The following is a 14,644-nucleotide window of genomic DNA, read 5'->3' as shown; positions in this document are numbered from 1 at the left end:
ATAATTACAATAAACATTAAGGAAACAAACAGGGCACAATGTTAGTTCCTGCTACCACTTAACCCTAAATGTGGTACTATGGAGGAGATCAGTAGCTTTTAGTATAAGGCAGGTAACAAAACATTTTAGGATCTACCTCTTAGCAGAAAATTGGAGCTATGACATAATATGCATTATGATACATACTAGAAAAGTTGAAGGAGGTGTCTAATAGATGATAATTTGTTTAGGTTTAATCCTTTTTTTTCTTTTGGTCTTTTTAGGGCCGTACCCACGGTATATGGACGTTCCCAGGCTAGGGTCAGATTAGAGCTACAGCTGCTGGCCTGCGCCATAGCCACAGCCATAGCAATGCAGGATCCAATTCGCATCTTCAACACACACCACAGCTCACGGCAATGTCACTGAGCGAGGCCAGGGATCAAACCTGCAACTTCATGTTTACTAGTTGGATTTGTTTCTACTTTGCCACAACGGGAACCCCTAGGTTTAATATTTTAAGTGAAAATCAATCCAATTCAAACCAAATAAGCAAGCCAACTCAACAGCATATCAACCAACAAATCAACCAAACAACATAAAATAATTAAAAAGTAAGAAATTTCTAACATTTCAGAAAATTATTGCAGTGACACTTAATTCAAAAGAAAATAACGGGAGTTCCCGTCGTGGCGCAGTGGTTAACGAATCCGACTAGGAACCATGAGGTTGCGGGTTCGGTCCCTGCCCTTGCTCAGTGGGTTAACGATCCGGCGTTGCCGTGAGCTGTGGTGTAGGTTGCCGACGCGGCTCCTATCCTGCGCTGCTGTGCCTCTGGCGTAGGCCGGTGGCTACAGCTCCGATTCAACCCCTAGCCTGGGAACCTCCATATGCCGCGGGAGCGGCCCAAGAAATAGCAACAACAACAACAACAAAAGACAAAAAGACAAAAGACAAAAAAAAAAAAAAAAAAAAAAGAAAGAAAATAACAACAATGAGAGGAGTTTATATTTATCAAGTTATTTTCATGTCCAGTCCTGTGCTAAGTGATTTCATGGATGTTCTCATCTATTCTTCATGACTCTTCCAGATATGCAGAGGAATAGCCACATTTAGAAGATGAAATAATTAAGGGAAAAATAACTTGCCAAGAGTCACACTGCACAAAAAGGGCTGAGTTGGTTCTCCAGTAAATATCCTTGTGATCAAAAAACTCTTTGCTATCAACCACCATACAACAAATCAATAAAATTAAAATTAGTTATGAATTAATTCTGGAAAGAATTAGATTCTCCGACCATTCTTGAATAATTTCCAAGTGGGTGAAATATCTAACTAAAAATGCAAAACTACATGAAAAGGTAAAATGTAGAAAAATTATGTTTATATTATTGGGGTGGAGAAGCTCTTTCTAAGTATGGCATCAGCCCATAAATTATAAAAGAAAGTAAAGACTCATAAGACTAATTTAAAATGTTGTTAGGGCAGGAGTTTCCGTTGTGGCGCAGTGGAAACGAATCCGACTAAGATGAGGTCTTGGGTTTGATTCCTGGCCTCACTTAGTGGGTTAGGAATTTAGCGTTGCCATGTAGGTCACAGACGTGGCTCGGATCCTGCATTGCTGTGGCTGTGGTATAGGCCGGCAGAAGTAGCTCAGATTCGACCCCTAGCCTGGGAACCTCCATATGCTACGAGGGCGGCCCTAAAAAGCAAATAATAATAATAATAATAATAATAATAAAAAATGGTGTTAAGGCAAAAGATACTATTAATAAAGTTAAAGGGGAAATAACAAGGAAAAAATTTGCAATCTAGATAACAAAGAGTAAAGAGCTATAAATTAATAAACCAATAAAGGAGACAAACAAAGAGATGGAACAATAAATTAACAATATGTCTGCCGTGGTAAGATTAACTTTACTTAAAATTTGAAAAAACATCAAAACTAACTATAATTATTATTTATTAGGTATTTTCAAATTTAAAAAACATTAAATGTCAAACACACATAAATACCAATAATAGTTACCTCCAGGAAGTGAAAAGGATAGAAGAGCCTTCAGCATCTACTCTTATATTGTTTGTTTTGAACACGCATACACATACGTATTTCTCCAAAAGTTTTAGAGACAAGTCAGAAATATTTAGTTGCTTTATAAAATACAAAAAGATATTGTTTATTTAAGATCCAACTGACCAAAGTATGATTTTATGCTATGGATGGTTGGATGGACACTTTTATTCTTCTATAGCTATATGGGAGAAATCCTTCAAGATTTTCTTTTTCTGCTTTTTAGGGTTGATTCTGCACATATGGAGGTTCCCATGATAGCAGTCAAATCGAAGCTGTAGCTGCCGGCCTATGCCACAAGCCACAGCAACGCCAGATCCGAGCCACATCTGTGACCGTACTGCAGCTCATGGCAACACTGGATCCCTAACCCACTGATAGAGGCTAGGGATCCAACCTGCTCCCTCATGGATACTAGTCGGGTTTGTTTCCTCTGAGCAATAATGGGAACTACTCAAGATTGCTTCTTATTCTTTCTGGGGGTGTCAAAGGTTTTGTCTGGATATTTTCCCTGGGGAAAAAAGACAATTCTCTCTAACTGGTGATGTGGACCTGTCTGTTGACCTAAAGAGGTGCAGCTCTAACCGCACCCTTGCTCACACTGCAAACACAGGCAGCCACCCTCGATGTGGAGGCTGCTGTTTATCTATATGACCACATCTCTCATTCTTCGTCTTCATTAACTCCCAAGGGAATCCCAGTTCTTGTTAGCAGCTCCAAAGTTTTAACTATCAAGCCTGAGGCAGAAGAGTTGTATCTTTTTAAATAGATAATATTGCTCATTGAAAGACAACAGAGCTTGATCGACCTTCGGCTGGATGATCATCAGATAGGATAGGAGGTCTTGCCAACAGAGGGACTATCATTCACACTGGCCACAGGGGCACCCACAAGATTCCCAAATGGAAGTCATTTACAATTATCTCATCATTGAAGTCAAGATATTAAAAGTGGTCTATGAAGTGGAAAAAGTTAATGGAATTTGGATGGAATGAATGGCAAAGAGAGATGATTCTTTCCTCCCTGCCCCCCTGCCTCCCTTCCTTCCTTCTTTCCTCCCATTGAACAGATATCAGTTTACATAAAACATCCAAATTTCTTAGTGTATATGTGGAAACTGCCCATAACCAATTTATGATTTATTCAGAACAACTCAGGTGGGTCCATATTTTCTTGAAATCCTCTTCCACATGTTTAAATTATATAAAAATGTTCTTATAAGGGTCAACAGTTGCTGCCTGATCAATAGAACTCGGTCTTTCTTGGTTTGGTGGTGCCCATAGTTCTAATGATGTGTTTTCCTTAAAGCTATAGGACTCTAAAACCTGGTAATTCACCTTATTCCTCCTAGAATCAGAAAAGTCACACTTGTTGAGAAGCTGGGGCCACATCACTTTCTGTCTCATTCATTCTCCGGTTAAACATATGTGGTCTTTTGGGAAAGCAATGAAAACCACATTCTGTACATTTTCAGTTTTGTTGCTTTGCAGGGCTAAGAATCATCCCTTCACCTCTCTTAAGGCTTTCCTCTAAATAAAGTCAACCTGTTTCCCAGTAAATACACCCATTTCTTTAAGGACATGATACAAAAGTTAAATGTTGATGCTGATAATAAAATATAGGACTTATTAAACGGTGAATGAATTTAACCATGTCAGTTTATATTGTTAAAAATGAATAAAATATTAAAACACATAAAAGTAAAAAGGGCCTTCTAAGCCAGTCCTTCTTCTTAGAGTAAATAAATATATTTTCAAGTTTACTTTCTTTATTAAATATATTCATTTAATTAGTATCAACAGAATTTTCCCCTAAAGTTAGAAATATATGGAGCCCTACTATCTATTAGACTAATTCTTGGCATTGAGTCTGTTTTAGACATAAGGTAATAAAATGATTTGGAGTCTATCATTGTGTAATCCCAATTTATTTAAGGAAAAACATTTAGCATGTCTTTTAGAATATTCTTTTATTATCATTGAGTTGATCATTGTTAAATACAATTACACTTTGAAACTCTTTGTTTCAAGAAGAAATACAACAGTCATAGATTTGATTTGATTTTTAACTTCTAGCAGTGTGGGAGAAAAGGGAGTTTCCAAATTAAGGTCTCACTTAACAATGGGAACTCAAAGTAGTTACTGCTTTCAGGGAATGAGGGTTACCAATCTAAATATTATTGTCAGGGCCTCATGGTAAGTAAGATAACCAATCAATAGTAAAGACTTTTTAGAGGTTAGGTTTCTTTCACAGGACATAGAAACAATCTCTGAAGTCTGTTTATCTCATAGGATTAGTTATCAGCTATCTCACAGAGAGACAGAGACAGACACACAGAGAGAGACAGGGAGACTGAGAGAGAGGTTCCGAGAAGATCAAAGCTGACAATGTGGAAAAGAAAAAGGTAGAATACAAAGATGAACAAATGAAATAGTGAGCGCATGATGTTTTGTATCTACCATTACTCAGTCCTCAAATTTGCTCAAGACCTATGAAATAAAGAGGTGTGTTTCATACATAATAAATTCCTGAGAATTATCAATATACATACACAGTAACAAACTAAATACTGTTAGAGAAAATTTCCTTAAAGATGAATTTTAATTAATAAGTTTGAAAAATTCCATTAAATGACGTCATCAACTTGGTAATGAAAATGTAACTATGTCACTGGCTAATATTTTTACTTCATATAAGCACTGTACCACTAACTCTAAAAGGATATTTACTGGAGTTCCCGTCGTGGCTCAGTGGTTAACGAATCCGACTAGGAACCAATAGGTTGTGGGTTCGATCCCTGGCCTTGCTCGGTAGGTGAAGGATCCGGTGTTGCCGTGAGCTGTGGTATAGGTCGCAGATGCGACTTGGATTCCGCATTGCTGTGGCTCTGGCGTAGGCCGGTGGCTACAGTTCTGATTCGACCCCTAGCCTGGGAACCTCCATATGCCACGGGAGTGGCCCAAGAAATGGCAAAAAGACAAAAATAAATTAAAAAATTAAAAAAATAATAAATAAAATAAAATAAAAGGATATTTACTGCTGACAGGTGCTCTTTTTAAAATTTCTCTAGTCCAATCATTTTGTCAGAATATAAGATAACTCTTTTCACTCTCCTTTGTTGTCCTTTTCTCTCTTTCCATTGAGAAAAAGGAAGCAATATGGACAAGTGTTTCCTATATTTAGACCACCACATCTCTCTACCCAGCTGCCTAATATTTTCCTTTCCTTCCTTCTAAGGATGAGCAGTCCACATTCCTGTCTCAGCCCAATCACTCCATTTCTCTCCTGGATCCTATCTTCTCTCTCCCACTCAAAGACACTGCTCTTGCAATTGTGTCTTCTTTCTTCAGTATTACTCATTTTTCCTCATCTTACTGGATCATTCCAATTAGCTTCCATACATGCTTTGATAGACTCCATCTTAAAAACAAAACAGGAGTTTCCGTCGTGGCGCAGCAGTTAACGAATCCGACTAGGAATCATGAGGTTGCGGGTTCGGTCCCTGCCCTTGCTCAGTGGGTTAAGGATCCGGCATTGCCGTGACCTGTGGTGTAGGTTGCAGACTCGGCTCGGATCCCGCGTTGCTGTGGCTCTGGCGTAGGCTGGCGGCTACAGCTCCGATTGGACCCCTAGCCTGGGAACCTCCATATGCCGCGGGAGTGGCCCAAGCAATAGCTAAAAACAACAACAACAACAACAAAAAACCAAACCAGTTCCTTGATCCCCAGCCCCCCCCCCCCAATTCAGTTCCCTCATTTCTGTCCTTTATTTGGCAGCAAAATTCCTTGATTAGATTGACTAAACTCACTGTCTTCAATTCTTTTCCTTCCTTCTCCCTTGAACCCACTCACCAAGGTTTTCATCCCCATCCCTCTGCCAAAACAGCGCTTTGCAAGGTCATTGACAACCTCCCCATTGCCACATCCAGTGACTCAGGCTTCACCTTATGCTACATACTGCAACAGCAGATTGTTTCTTTCTTCTGGAAAAACATTCATCTCTTAGCTTGCACAACTCTCTCTCCCAGGTTTTTTCCCACCTCATCAGTCTCTCCTTCTCATTCTCCTTTGCTACTTCCTCATTCCATCAAACTCTAAACTTTGAAATGTCTCTGAGCTTTATCGTTTAATCTCTTTACTTCTCTATCAAATGGACTATTTTAAGTAAAAACATCTAGTCCTGTGATGGCTAACTCCCAAATCCGTATTTCTATCCTGAAATTCCCCTCTGACTTATATATCCAAATACATAATTGACTTCTTTACATTCATGTCCATCTCCCACCATGGTGTATCCAAAACCAAATTCTCCTTCGTCTTTTTTTCTCTCAAGCCTACTCCTTTCCATGGTCATTCCCATCTCAGTAGATGACACCTTTCTTCCTTCCTTCCTTCCTTAATTTCTTTCTTTCTTTCTTAGTTTCTTTCTTTCTCTCTCTCTCTCTCTTTCTTTCTTTCCCTTCCTTCCTTCCTTCCTTCCTTCCTTCCTTCCTTCCTTCCTTTCTTTCTTTCTTTCTTTCTTTCTTTCTTTCTTTCTTTCTTTCTTTCTTCCTTCCTTCCTTCCTTCCTTCCTTCCTTCCTTCCTTCCTTCCTTCCTTCCTTCCTTCCTTCTTCTTCTTCTTCTTCTTCTTTTTGGCCATGCCCAGGGTATACAGAAGTTCTCAGGCCAGGAACTGGACTCATACAATAGGAGGACCCATGCCATTGCAGTGACCATGCCAGATCTTTTAACCACTAGGCCACCAGGGAGCTCCCATAACATCTTTATTTTTCCACTTGCTCAGTTGAGAAAACAAACCCTTGACTCTTCTCTTTCATTAATCCCTTGGTAAATTCCACCAGCTCTTCCTTCAAAGTATATCCAGAGCCCGGGCACTTCTCCACTGCAACTGCTATATTTCAAGTGGGCTCTCACAATTTTCTCCTCATTTGTCCCCTTCTTTTCTGCTGTGCCTGAAATGAAAATATGCCAATAGATTCTCATGTCATTTATAGTAAAATTCCAGTCCTTTCCACAGCATACAAGGTTGTACATTGCCCTGCTCCTTGTTCCTCTCTGAGCCATTTTCTATAACTCTGTGCTTGTTCACTGTCCTCCAGCTGTGCTGGCCTCTGCTCTTCCTGGAAAATATCAAACACATTCCTGCCTCAGAGCCTTTGCATTTGCTCCTCTGTTTCTCAGAACCCTCTTCTTCTATGTAGTCCTGTAGCCCTTTCTCTTAGTTCCTTTGTGTCTCTGTTTAGACGGTGTCTCATCAAAAAGGCTGACCCTGATGATCTGACCCTACTGACACTTCTGTCACTCTCTACAATGCTCGAATTTTCTTCATGACACTTGTTATGTCTCTACATAGTAGATATTTGTTGGTTTCTCTGTTTATTGTCTCCTTCCATTATAGTATGAATATTCGTTGATATAGTTTATTGATTATTAGATCCCTAATCCCATAATGGAGGCTCAATAAATAAATCCTAAGGAATAAAAACGTGAATGATAGATAGCTACCAGATTTTGAGTACTTGCTATATGACAGATACTAAACTATATCTACATTATCTGTATTTAATACTTTTAACACATTCTTATTGTTATTCCAGTATTATAGTTGAGGAAACAGGTTTAGGAAGATAAGAAACTTGCCCAGGGTTGTTCTGTAGTGAATTGGATTTGTTAGACTGTAAAGCTGATGCCTTAGATTGGTTTCTTTGTATCATCCATCCATGAGAAGTCATATCTCACTTTTATGTTGATCCTCAAAAGAACTCCATGAGAGAGGCAGGGAATATTTTATTATCCTTGTTATAACAATGAAAAAAATTATGATTTGGAAGGTTAAGAAATTTACCTAGAGTCACAGAACTAAAATATGTCATAGTAAAGATTTTGATAATTATATCCCAAGCACAACAAAGAAGTTATTTCAAATTTGTAAATTCATTTTATGAAAGAGCTTGCAAAATTTTAAAAATAGTTTACAAGGAACCAATTGCTTTTATTGATTCGCATGCAATTTTTTTTAATTGAAAAAAAATCTAGGATGCATGGATTTTATATTTATTCTCCAAGCCTGGCCTAGATCCTTGAGTTAATAAATGCTTGTTAATATACTTTCTTTCTCTCTTTTTTTTTTTTTTTTTTTTTTGGTTCATGTTTTGTATAGTTCTAGACCTCCGTGACAAAGCTTTTGGCTTAACTGATGATGATAATGTATTAAGCATTAGGAGATTATTTTACAAGCCTAACTCCTAGGAATAATGATTGGGTAGAGGTGACTTGGTTTGTACTTTCCTCCTTCCTATTCCTCCCTTATCCTTTTTTTGTTTGTTTGTTCGTTTTGTCTTTTTGCCATTTCTTGGGCCGCTCCCATGGCATATGGAGGTTCCCAGGCTAGGGGTCTAATCTGAGCTGCAGCCACCGGCCTACACCAGAGCCACAGCAACTCGGGATCCAAGCCGCATCTGCGACCTACACCACAGCTCACAGCAACGCCGGATCCTTCACCTACCGAGCAAGGCCAGGGATCAAACCTGCAACCTCATGGTTCCTAGGCAGATTCATTAACCACTGAGCCACGACGGGAACTCCCCTCCCTTATCTTTTAAAGACTTTTCTACCAGTCAAGTTGACAGGGTCTCCTCACAGTTCAGAGCTTCCATTTCACTCTTATTTTAGCTTGTAGCATCGTTCCCAGCCAGGTACCACACCTCACCCCATCTCCACCTTCCTCTCTTATCTCCAGCCTTTCTTGCAATTATTTTTCTCACGTGAAATTAGACAAAACTGAGAAGCAGGGGAAATAGTCTCTTGGGTCCCTCATTCCTCCTTCTGGGGTAACTCTTGCTCCTCCTTGGGTAGCCGATAACCTGATAACGTTTTTCTAAGAATGGGGAAGACAGAATGGAGAGGTTCTTCCCTGAACCACATATCAGGTGTGGGGTCTTGGGAATAATCTTAACACTTGGTGCTTCAATATCTTTGCCTGTGAAGCGGTGATAAAGCTAACACCCATCTCACAAAATGCCAGCACTTTGAATGAGGAGTGATAGGAAATTTTGGTGAAGCATCAACATCTCACAAGTGATTGCATCAGTTATGAAATTCAGATGAGCAACTAAAATGTGTAATAAGGACTATCAGAATGTATTATTATGGGGAGTTCCTGCTGTGGCGCAATGGGATCATCAGTGTCTCTTTGGGGCTGGGACTCAGGTTTGATTCCTGGCTTGGCACAGTGGGTTCAGGATCTGGCATTGTTGCAACTGCAGTGTAGGTCATGACTGTAACTCGGTTCTGATCCCTGGCTGGGAACTCCATATGCCATGGGGCAGGCAAAAAAAAAATATATATATATATATTATGATTAACATATCTAGAACTCACTTTTTAATTGCACAACGGTATTCAATCCCATGAGAAAAGCAGATGAGCCAGAGCCTTACCTGTCATTTAAATGAGTGCTGGGAGATGTCAGGTAATATTGTACTCAACCAGTAATTTTACGTGAGTAATTTATAAATGTATATATTTATTACATTCTAAGTGCAGGATATGTCTATAGATGAATATTTTCCTATCTGAATTTTACATGAGTTGAAAAAATCCCTAAACTCTCTACCTACAGGTAGAGAGAGACAAAACTGTGGTCCACAGGTGGGCTCCTAGGCAGGACACAGTAAGAATTTGCCTTGATGGTGGATGAACAGGAGGTGTGAAATAGTGACCTTGAACTTGATTTCCTTCTGAAATAAACCCATGCTTTGGATTAGACAGATTTTTTTTCAATTCCTGACAACACTGCTTATTTTTTGTGTGGCACTGGGCAGATTACCTGGTAGCTTTAAGCTTTTTCTTATCTAGGAATGACAATAAGGTTCTTCTGGTTATTTATCCAAAGAATCCAAAAAATAATTTGAAAAGATATGCACACCCCTATGTTCATTGCAGCATTATTTACCATAGCTAAGATATGGAAACAACTTAAATGCCCATGGACAGATGAATGGATAGAGAAGATGTACATACATACAATGGGCTAGTACTCAGCCATAAAAAAGATGAAATCTTGCCATTTGTGACAATATGGATGGATCTTGAAGATAATATGCTAAGTGAAATAAGTCAAATGGAGAAAGACAATACCTGTATGATGTCACTTATACGTGGAATCTAAAACAAAACAAAAACAAATGAACAAACCCAAACCAACCAAATACTAACACATAGATACAGAGAACAGAGTGGTGATCATCAGGGAAGATGGAGATAAGGGGTAGAGAGAAATAGGTAAAGGGGGTCAAATGCATGGTCATGGATAGAATCTTAAATTTTGGTACTGAGCGTGCTATAGTTTATACAGAAGTCGAAATATAATACTGTTCACATGAAACATATAATGTTAAAAACCAATGCTACCTCAGAATGAAAAGGAAAAAGATCTTTCCAGTAGGATCATCGGGTGAAATAGATGAGATAATAAATGTAATATACCAATTCCAGTGTTTAGGGCCTAAGGTGCACACTTTTTTTTTTTTTTTCTTTTTAGGGCTGCTCCTGCAGCATATGAAAATTCTCAGGCTAGAGATAGGGGTTATATTGGAGGTGCAGATGCTGGCCTACAGCACAGCCACAGCAAAATGGGATCCGAGCTGCATTTGCGCCCTACACCAGGCTTGTGGCAATGTGAAATTCTTAACCCACTGAATGAGGCCAGGGATTGAATCTGCATCCTCATGAATACTGGTCTGGTTCTTAACCCTCTGAGCCACAACAGAAACTCCCCAAGGTACACACTTAATAAAGGGATACAATAACTCTCAGTTACCTTTCAATACCTTGAAATCATTTTTACTCCCCAAAGAAGCCATTCAATGTAAAAGCTCACAGATAAAATCAAACTAACCATTACTTAGTGAGTCTCCCCATGTATAACAAACACAGTGTAGTGGGCTCCAGAACACGACCCAGGAGAGAATGGTTGTGGTGTCTAATTGACCACCAACTGCTGATACTAACATGACAGGAATTAAAGTCTTGCTTCATAGAGTTTTTCCCCACATTTTCTAATCACTTATTTAAAATGTGTGGTTGATTCATTTCTCCATCTTGCCAACAGAATTAATCCTTGCCAGGAGGCAACAAATATCTTATATTCAACTCATTTAACAGTCTGTTTGAAACTCACCCAAAGACAGGGATCTTCATAGCTTCATTTCTAAATCTGGCTCCCTTGTGTCTAATGAGTTTAGTTGCTTTTGTCATCTTTGTTTGTTTGTCTTCTCTGATCAATTAAACAAAATTTAAATACTTTCTTTTTTTTTTGTCTTTTCTAGGGCCACACCCACAGCACATGGAGGTTTCCAGGCTAGGGGTTGAATCTGAGCTGTAGCCGCCAGCCTATGCCACAGCCACAGCAACGCATGATTTGAGCTGCGTCTGTGACCTACACCACAGGTCATGGCAACGCCGGATCCTTAACCCACTGAACAAGACCAGGGATCGAACCTGCAACCTCATGGTTCCTAGTCGGATTTGTTAACCACTGAGCCACGACAGAAACTCCGTAAATACATTCTTAATCTTGTGAGGAAATATCTGAGACTGCTGGGAACGCACAAATGGTCACAGTGAGTTTTCCTTATAGTTTTCTTGAGTCATTCTTTTTTCTCCCTCAGTGTCCCTCCTTTCAAAAGTGTCCTTTTACGTACTTTCTCCTGCTCTCCTGTTTTTCTGGGCCTTCAGCATGACGTTTTCCTTCCTCCTAGCCTGTCCTCTTTCCTTCTTTTATTATTAAATGTAAATTTCATCTTAGTTTCAATTATGTAAGTGAGGCCTGTAGAATTTACATGATAAAAGTTCAAATAATTCAGATAATCAAAATATCCCTCTAGGAGTTCTCATGTGGCTCAGTGGGTTAAGGATCTGGAGTTGTCTCTGCTCTGGCTCAGGTCATGGCTGTCTGATCTGGTCACAGGTTCGATCCCTAGGCAGGGAAATTCCACATGCCCCAGGTGCAGCCAAAAAGAAATTAAAAATGTCCCTCTGGAAAACAAAATATCCCCTTAAGCACCAATCCCTAGTCTCACTCCCATTCCCAGAAGTAACCATTTTTATTAGTTGATATATATCTTTTTTTTTTTTTTTTTTGTCTTTTTGCCTTTTCTAGGGCCACTCCCTTGGGCATATGGAGAGGTTCCCAGGCTAGGGGTCTAATCAGAGCTGTAGCTGCCAGCCTACGCCAGAGCCACAGCAATGCTAGATCTGAGTCACGTCTTCGACCTACATCACAGCTCATGGCAATGCTGGATTCTTAACCCACTGAGCAAGGCCAGGGATCGAACCCACAACCTCATGGTTCCTAGTCAGATTTGTTAACCACTGAGCCACGACGGGAACTCAGGTATATATATCCTTCTATATCTTTTCCTTTACAATTATTAAGTTGAATCATATAAAATTGTGGTTTTTTTGTACGACGCAGATGGTTAAGTATCAGCAATTTTATATGATTTATCCATCACTCTGTGATGTGTACTCTCTCTATATGTATATAAGTGTATATACAGAGTATAAGGTATTTCATGGATTTTTAAAACATAAATTGGATCATTATCATATATTACATATTTTATTGCAATTTTTTTCACATAGTAATATATCCTGAGGATCTAGGTCATTTTAACTGCTGATAAAATTCTTTAGTATGGATCATTTATTTACCTTCTTCATTTCTCTCTCTCTCTCTAACTTACCTATTTGTTTGTTGCTATTATAAATCCTATAATACCTGCACATGCCTCTTTGCATATGTGAGAGTATTAAACATTTTAGTTTCAAAAGTAAAGGTTTCTGTAAGGAAACAAATTAGCAATAGTTTTGGTACTATTACCTAAAGAAGCAGAGCATAGCATAGGATTAGAGTAATCAATACGGGATCCACTCCTATATTTTTCCAAATGAACCTGAGGTTTAAGCTTGAGATACTGGTGGTAAAGCAAACGATACTTTTAAATTGTTTTTGCCCAACGATGTCCTCTATGGGTTCAACATTTTTTGGTCTGGCTTTAAGGGTCTTCTAGTTCTGTGTGTCTCCTCTGCTATTTGGCCCTTAGGAAGTTCTCCTTGGGGTTGCAGGTGGGCCATTCTTTTTGTAATAAACACAGAAACAATCCCAACAGCTGGATTCTGTGTTTCTTAATTTACTAAGCTGTTTGATCACACCATGACAGAACTGCCTGGCTCCAAACATTTCTATCACCAATGTGCTCCCCTCTTTGTATTTTTCCTCACAGTAGACCTCAGATTTTAAAAAAGTTCCTTTTGAATACCAAATAGCCTTTATTTATTTGCCTTTTTTTTAGGGCCACACTTAGGGAAGTTCCCAGGTTAGGGGTTGAATCGGAGCTGCAGCTGCTGGACTATGCCACAGCCACAGCTACAGCAACACAGGATCCGAGCAGCATCTTTAACAAGGACCTTGCCGGGTCCTTAACCTACTGAGTGAGGCCAGGGATTAAACTCATGTCCTCATGGATACTAGTCAGGTTTGTTAACTGCTGAGCCACAATGGGAGCTCCCCAAATAGCCTTTATTAAGCAATACATTTTATTTTGCAAGTATTTATAACCGTTAGAGAAATATAGCTGTCATTCCGACCAGCAGGAGGGTACACGTGTGGTTGCACTCTTACTCTGATTCCAGTTCCAAGTGAGGAAATGTAATATTTGAGTCTGTCTCAGAGCCCTTTTGAAGGCTGGTATCTCATCACATTGGGCTATTCAAGAGATTGAAGAAAAGATTGGGGCCCCTCAACTACTTGCATCAAGTGAATAAAAGGGGGGCCTTCACATTGTCTCGTTGAGTCTCATTTGAAGAAAATCTGCCTAATGAAAGTGATGTGAAGCATATCAAGTGCTTATTAGAACTTCCTGTAGAATATTTATGAGGACTCCATTTATATCCTGTGTAAAATTCTCATTTCCCACTCCTTCATAAAATTGTTGTTTTTCTCATTTCTCTTGCTCTCAAGATCTATCAACATACGGCTACCATGGAGTTTCTCTGTTTCACTTCCATTAAAAACTGCCTCCAGGAGTTCCCATTGTGGCGCAGTGGAAACTAATCCGACTAGGAACCATGAGGTTGCGGGTTCAATCCCTGGCCTTGCTCCGTGGGTTAAGGATCCGGCATTGCTGTGAGCTGTGGTGTAGTTTGCAGATGCGGCTCGGATCAGGTGTGGCTATGGCTGTGGCTGGGGTAGCGGCTGTGGCAGCAGCTGTAGCTCTGATTGGACCCCTAGCCTGGGAACTTCCATATGCCGCAGGTACTGCCCTAAAAAGATACACACACACAAAAGACAAAAACAAAACAAAACAAACAAACAAACAAACAAAAAACCCGCCTCCAAACCCAGCCCTGCATGGTTCTTGACTTCCTGCCCTGCATCTCTATGTCACTTAACATTTACCCTAAAAGTTTCCCTGCTGTCACTGTTACCAGATTTATAAGGTAAGGATCCTTTGATTTAGGTTATTCTCCGGTGGAGGTGAGGAAGACCGGCTTGGTGCCAGCTGCAGGGAGCTCAGAGAAAAGGGTTCC

General features: G+C 39.6%; 1 long non-coding RNA gene across 2 annotated transcripts in view; it reads left to right on the top strand.

Annotated features, from left to right (window-relative positions):
- Positions 1 to 14,644, top strand: part of LOC106506085 (uncharacterized) — a 109,573-nt gene that overhangs the window by 32,909 nt on the left and 62,020 nt on the right. The gene's annotated exons all lie outside the window — the stretch shown is intronic.

Source organism: Sus scrofa, chromosome 14 (assembly GCF_054392235.1).
Source record: "Sus scrofa isolate SSC_HxYL_T2T_F1_AM1 chromosome 14, Sscrofa_HxYL_maternal_Yorkshire_Landrace_v2.0, whole genome shotgun sequence".
Taxonomy (NCBI): domain Eukaryota; kingdom Metazoa; phylum Chordata; class Mammalia; order Artiodactyla; family Suidae; genus Sus; species Sus scrofa.
This window is presented reverse-complemented; position numbering and strand designations above follow the sequence as displayed.